This window comes from Cervus canadensis, chromosome 4 (assembly GCF_019320065.1).
Source record: "Cervus canadensis isolate Bull #8, Minnesota chromosome 4, ASM1932006v1, whole genome shotgun sequence".
NCBI classification, from domain to species: Eukaryota; Metazoa; Chordata; class Mammalia; order Artiodactyla; family Cervidae; genus Cervus; species Cervus canadensis.
The window spans coordinates 43186193-43192410 of record NC_057389.1 but is presented as its reverse complement, the minus strand read 5'-3'; the positions used below and the strand labels follow the sequence as shown (position 1 = coordinate 43192410).

The 6218-nt window shown below is 48.5% G+C and overlaps 1 protein-coding gene across 1 annotated transcript in view; it reads left to right on the top strand.

The window, feature by feature from the left end:
• Window positions 1–2345: 2345 nt before the first annotated feature.
• LARP1 (La ribonucleoprotein 1, translational regulator) overlaps window positions 2346–6218 on the top strand; it is an 85131-nt gene continuing 81258 nt past the window's right edge. The window contains exon 1 of the mRNA XM_043464884.1: window positions 2346–2364. The gene's annotated coding sequence lies outside the window, so the exon portion shown is untranslated. The remainder of the gene's footprint in view (window positions 2365–6218) is intronic.

The window sequence follows — 6218 nt, the reverse complement described above, 5'->3', positions numbered from 1 at the left end:
ACCGATCCATTGAGGTCTTATTTCTTTTCAGTCACTGAGTCAAGGGCTTTTGGTGTATCATTTTATTTAATCATCACATTAATCCATGAATAGGTATTACTATCCTTCTGAGAAGAGAGACATTAAATAACTTGGGCAAGGTCATAGCTAGTGATTTACAGAGTTAGCATTCTACTTAAGGATGTGTGGCTTCAAGATTTGATTTATTGAGCATCAGAGACCTGGCTTAATTCCTAGTTCCTCCGTGAACCAATTGTGTGCCCTTGGCAAGTCGGTTCACTTTTCTGGACCTCAATCTCCACATCTGTGAAATGGGTAGGTTGGGCTAGATGATGTGTTAGGCCCCCTCCAGCTCTGATATCTAGACTTTGAACCCCTTGAGCGATATCACTCCTGAAGCCTGAGCACTTAGCAGAAAGCATGGCCCAGAGTGGGCCCAGGTCAACATCTGTTGAGCTAAATCTTTGACCACATAATCTACAATAGCCATAGCCATTACTTGATCATATCAGCTTATTTCCTTTCTTCAGGGGACTGTTACCTATTTGATCTCTTTACTTGTTTAGGTCTAGCTCCCCTCTTTCTAGGGTCTAGCTCCCCCCTCTAGAACCTAAACAAGTAAACAGATCAAATAGGTAACAGTCCCCTGCTTACCTGGTGGCTCAGTGGTAAAGAATCCACCTGCAATGCAGGAGACCCGGGTTCGATCCCTGGGTTGAGAAGATCCCCTGGGGAAGGAAATGGTGACCTGCTCCAATATTCTTTGCCTGGGGAAACCCCATGGACAGAGGAGCCTGGTGGGCTACAGTGCATGGGGTCATAAGAGTTGGACATGACTTAGCGACTAAGCCACCACCACCAGCCCTCTTTCTATAGGGGTGTAGAATCCTTGACTTTCAGGTTTACTGATGTATCCCTAGGCCCTGAGACAGGCTGGGCAGGCACATATAGTTGCTGAATAGTAATACCTGTTGAGTGCATGAATTCCTGGTAAGTGAATAGATAGCCTGGAGAGTCTCCAAAGTCCTTTTTAGCTCTAAATCCAAGGATATACAACACAGTAATTGTAAACTCACATGCAAGCATGACTGTACCATTTTACAGATGTGGAAACTGAGGCAGTGAGTGACTTGCCAAAGGTTTCACGGAGAGGGCGGTTGGTGATATCATCTAGAGCTGGGGTCCCTGACCTCTGGGATCTAAAGCCTGATGATCTGAGGTGGAGCTGATGTAATAATAATAATAGAAATAAAGTGCATAATACATGTAATGCACTTGAAATATCCCCAAGCCATCCCCTACCTCTATCCCGATCAGTGGAAAAATTGTCTTCCATGAAACTGATCCCTGGTGCCAAAAAGGTTGGAGACCGCTGGTCTAGAGCACCGTGGGCGTGTGTGTGTGTGTGTGTGTGTGTGTGTGTGTGTGCTCAGTCGCTCAATTGTGTCCAACTCTTTGCGACCCCATGGACTGTAACTCAGTCCCGCCAGGCCCCTCAGTTCATGGGATTCTCCAGGCAAGAATACTGGAGTGGGTTGCCATGCCCTCCTCCAGGGGATCTTCCTGATCCAGGGATCAAACTCATGACCATGTGGGAATTCAAAAGCAGGGGATTCAGGTTTGGGTCCTCACACTATCCTACCCCTGTCAACCTTCCTTACAAGATGCTGGTGAGCTGAACAAGCCATTTACCTCTTCCAGCGCAGTTTTTCCATCTGAAAGAGAAGATGTGCTGTTAACTTTGGTCAAGGGTGACTGTGAAATAATGAAGCTTCCTAAACTGAACAGCACTAAAAAAAAAAAAAAAAAAGAACAGCACTAAGCATTCTGCAGAATGTTGGGCCTCTGTTTACTCCCAGGTTATTCTTAGAGTTGTGGGTGGGAGAGGGGAAGGGAGCCCAGGACCAGGGCTGTGGAGGAGGGGCGAGCCGGTGGGTTGGCACAGTTTGTTTACTTCTGGGTCTGCCCCTAGCCTCGCAGCCTTCACCTGCTCAGGTAAAGAGGTGGGGGGAGCCTTGCTCAGCCAATGAACTGCTTTTGTTCTCTTAAAGGCACCTAGCAGCTGGCACGAAAACCAGCCCTGCGACCTAAAGAGATCTCGGGGCGGATGCCAGGAAGCAACTGTGGGGCTGGATGTAGCAAATCCCTCCATGGCGACCCCGTGACCTCATGTCCTGGAGGGTGCTTGCTTCAGGGCAGCCTCCTCCGCCTTACCCAGAGCCCGCTTTCCAGGAGGCGCCCACGCCTAGCTGCCCTGGCAGACGCCCAGGGAGGAAAGACAGCGTGGCCTTGGCAGCTGCCCGCCAGGAAGGAGCCCACAGGTGCCAGGGAGAAGCCATTTCCTTGCCCCCTTCAGGAACCCTGGTGAGTCCTGATGCTCTGACCTTCTCAATCCTCAGCACAGAAGGGTATGGTAGAAAGATGCCTCTCCCGAGGGGCAGAAACCTTGGGTGCTAGTCCCAGTCCTGCTGGGTGACCTTGAGCGAGTCACTCCAGCTCTCTGAACCTCACCTGAACCATCTGGGAAAACACGCTCCCACTCCCATGTCAGCTTGCCCCCTTGATTACTTTCCCCCGTCACACGCCTTGTTTGGAAAGATTTTTGTCTGCCAAGCTGTGCCTGTTATATAATAAGTCGTTAATTGGTTTTTCCCCTTGTGTGGTAATTGGGGCCCTATCACAGCCGATCAGTGTTTCCTGGTCAGCAAGACCAAACTCTGGCAGTACCACTGAGCTGATGTAAGTTGAACCATGGCAAAGAAATGTGGTGTTTCAGTCTGTCTGTGAGATCTTATCTAGAGCCAATATTTGATTTTCATTTGGCCTTTTCAAATAGGAGAAAGAGGGCACGGTGAGTAATTCCAGAGAATGGGGACCCTGGGTGGGGAGCCCCTACATCTAGCATGCATGGTGTGTGGGGGACCAGGTAGAAACACTGCCTTCACACCCCGGGCCCTGCTTTGATCCCTGCTATGCTGCCTCCCACATGGAATGCATTCTTGAAAGTGGGATCCTTTGGTCTGAAAACTTCCTGTGTGGGGTTGGGTTGTTCCCAGGTGTCCCCACACTGGGTTCATTCCCCTGCTCTGACTGAGATTGGACAGCCCTAGGTTAGGGAGCCAAGGTCACCCTCAGGCCTCTGATGGGGGATAGCCAGGGGAATGGTGATGGGAACAAGTTAGCGTGAGCACTGGGCCTGGAACAGTATACCATGAACACAGCTTGTGCTGGGAATCAGGAGACCAGGCTAATCTGCGTTGATTGGCTCTGTGACCTCAGGCTAGTCGCCTAACCTTTTTGAACCTCAGTTTTCCCAGTTGTAAAATGGTAATTGTAATCTTGACAATGCTCACCTACCAGGATTAGGGCCAAATAATATTATGTATTTCACAGAAGCTTAGATTCTAGTCTTTAAAATGCATCCCGAATTCAGAGATTAAAAGAACCACAAACATGCTTTTTAGAATTGATACAACAGAGTAATGGATGTTTTGTAAAATGTGACCTCCATGATAAAGAATTGTTTCAATGATGAGGGAATTGTGATTGCTTGCTATTCGAGTCCTTTTCCTTTTGAAAAATACCATTTATTGGGGCTTTTTAAAAAGTAGACTCATAAACAGAAAGCAAGGGGAAACAGCTCATTGAGTAATGGTATTTTCTAATGATTCCTGGAACTGAAACCCAGGCCTGGAATGTGGCCCTAGTGTGGGAAACAGTGTGATGCGTGGTTAGAGCATGCACATTGCAGTTAGATAATGTTGGGTTCAAATGCAGACCCAGAGACTTACTGATGACCTTGGGTGTAAATCACTATGCATTTCTGTGCTTCGATCTCTTCTAAATTCTAAAACGGAGTGGGGGGAATGTCACAAGTCCTGGCTGATGTTGTTCTTGAGGGGGGTTTAATGTAGGACAAGGACTCAGCACCCACATACATGTTCCACTAGATTTGCCCAGATCCAGAGGGCTCCTGATCCTTGGAGATTCAAGTGGACTAGATACACTGATTCAGGGCAAGACACCGCAGCCAGCTCCCCAAGGGGCTCTAATCACCCCTGTCACCTTCTGCAGCAGCAGGAGGCTCTGGAGAGATGCTGGATGAGTAAGCATGTGGACCCAGTGAATTCCCCCCAATGCATGGGGCTGCTGCTGCTCCTTGCTCTGGAGGTCCAGCCAAGGTCCTGGCCCCTTCTGTTTGGTCAGTCTGTTCTCCTTGTCCCAAGACTTCCTGCTAAGCAAATCAGTCAGAGAGAGTGAAGTTTAGGGGTCATGACAGTGCCTCCCCTCCCAGTGAAGCTGCGGGAGGGTAAGGTGGAGGGAGAGCTGGAATAGAAGCTCCGCAAGAAAGGGAGAGGCAGCCCTTCTTGTCCAGCTGGGCAGGTGGTGTGTGAGAGTGTGCACATGTGTGCACACGAGTTAACACAGTTCAAGTGGAGGGGCTTGCCTGGTGGTTCACTGGTGGAGATTCCAGCTGCCAATGCAGGAGACATGGGTTCAGTCTCCGATCAGGAGGATTCCACATGCCGTAGAGCAACTGACTCCATGCTCCAGAGCTATTGAGCCTGTGCTCTAGGGCCGAGGAGCTGAAACTGCTGAGCCCGAATGCCACAACTACTGAAGCCTGAGCACCCTAGAGCCCGTGCTCCACAACAAGAACAACCACTGCAGTGAGAAGCCCACACACAATGAAGAGTAGCCCCTGCTCACCACAACTAGAGAAAAGCCCACACGGCAATGAAGACCAAGCACAGCCAAACATTTACAAATAAAATTATTTTTAAAAATTCACATTGAAAAATTCTGAGTGTGAAGGCCCTCAAGAGGTCATGTCAGCCAGCCCCCTGCTTGGGGCAGGAGTCTCTTCTAACCAACACAAGAGGTTGCAGCTGCACTCCAGGGAAGCCTCCTAAACACCTCTCCTTGGTAACCAGCCATGGCATCTAAAAATCCTCCCCAGGGTGTGCTCAAGCCTTGTGTGTGTGCAGGTTTGAGGGCCTTGGATGTCTGAATTAGAGTTCCATGGACACTGAGCACTCAAACCTTGCGGAAAAATAAGTTTGAGGTTGAAATGACTGGGGTGCAGTGAGGGGTTGAGGTTTTCTGCAGTCACCAGGAAACTTAGAGGCACTTTGGAGGAGCTGCATTTGTGGGGTGCCTATTGTGATCTAACGATTATGCTAGGTGTTGTAATTTTATTACCGCATTTAATCCTTACAGTAGAGTGTTTTATTATTCCCATTTCACGGATGAGAACACTGAGGCTCAGAGAGGTTCCAGATCTTGAGTAAGATTGCTCAGCTAACAAGTGGCAGAACTGTGACTCAGATCTTTGTACCACTACATCAAGAGCCTGGCCTCTTAGCCGTTCTACCAGTAGTTGCAAATCAGGCCAAATACTGAAGTTCCCAGGTGCATTTTGTTTGGCTTACACGGTATTTTGTTTTGTTGTAACATTTTAAAAATTTAGATGCCAGCATTTGATAATGCAGCTATTTAACATAAGAATCTAGACTGATTTCTCTCTGAAGGTCAGAAGGAAGACGTGGCACTGTGTGTCCACGTTCTCATATGCCAGCAATCAACTAGACCTGCTTATCGGCTTCTGCCTTTAAACAGGGCTTGTGACTTCCAGTTTGCCACCACTCCCTACTCCTACTCACTCCACTTTCTTGTTTATGACCAGCCTGGCCCTACAGGCCTGTGGAGACCTCGGTTGTGGTCCTAGCACTTGACCTGGCTATGGCTTTAAGTAAGTAATGGCACCTACCTGGGCTATGGCTGTAATCTGAGCGAGGTAACACTCTGAAATAACATCCTAAGTGGCTTTCTGTGCTGCCCAGGGGTGAGGGGGGGCAAGCCCTAACTCTCTGGCACATCCACATCTTGGTGGCCTGGCTGGGTCTGTGTGTCTTACACCAGGGGTGGCTGGTGTTATTTGCTCTTTGTCACCATCATTCCACTGTACTATGTCTGATATGACACAGGACATTTGGCAACAGGTAGGGCCTGGTGACACCAACCCCAGTGTGATGCCCATTCCTAATACTTTGATCAAAGGGTCTGACTTCCATGTGCCTGTTTCTCTGTTTCAAGAAGCCAGATTGAGATTTCAAAATCTGAATATCTGCTTCTGACCCTATTTTTGCTATAGGGTGTACAAGAGAACATTTAAAGCCCAGCTGAGAACATATTCTCTTTTTCTGTTACAACACACA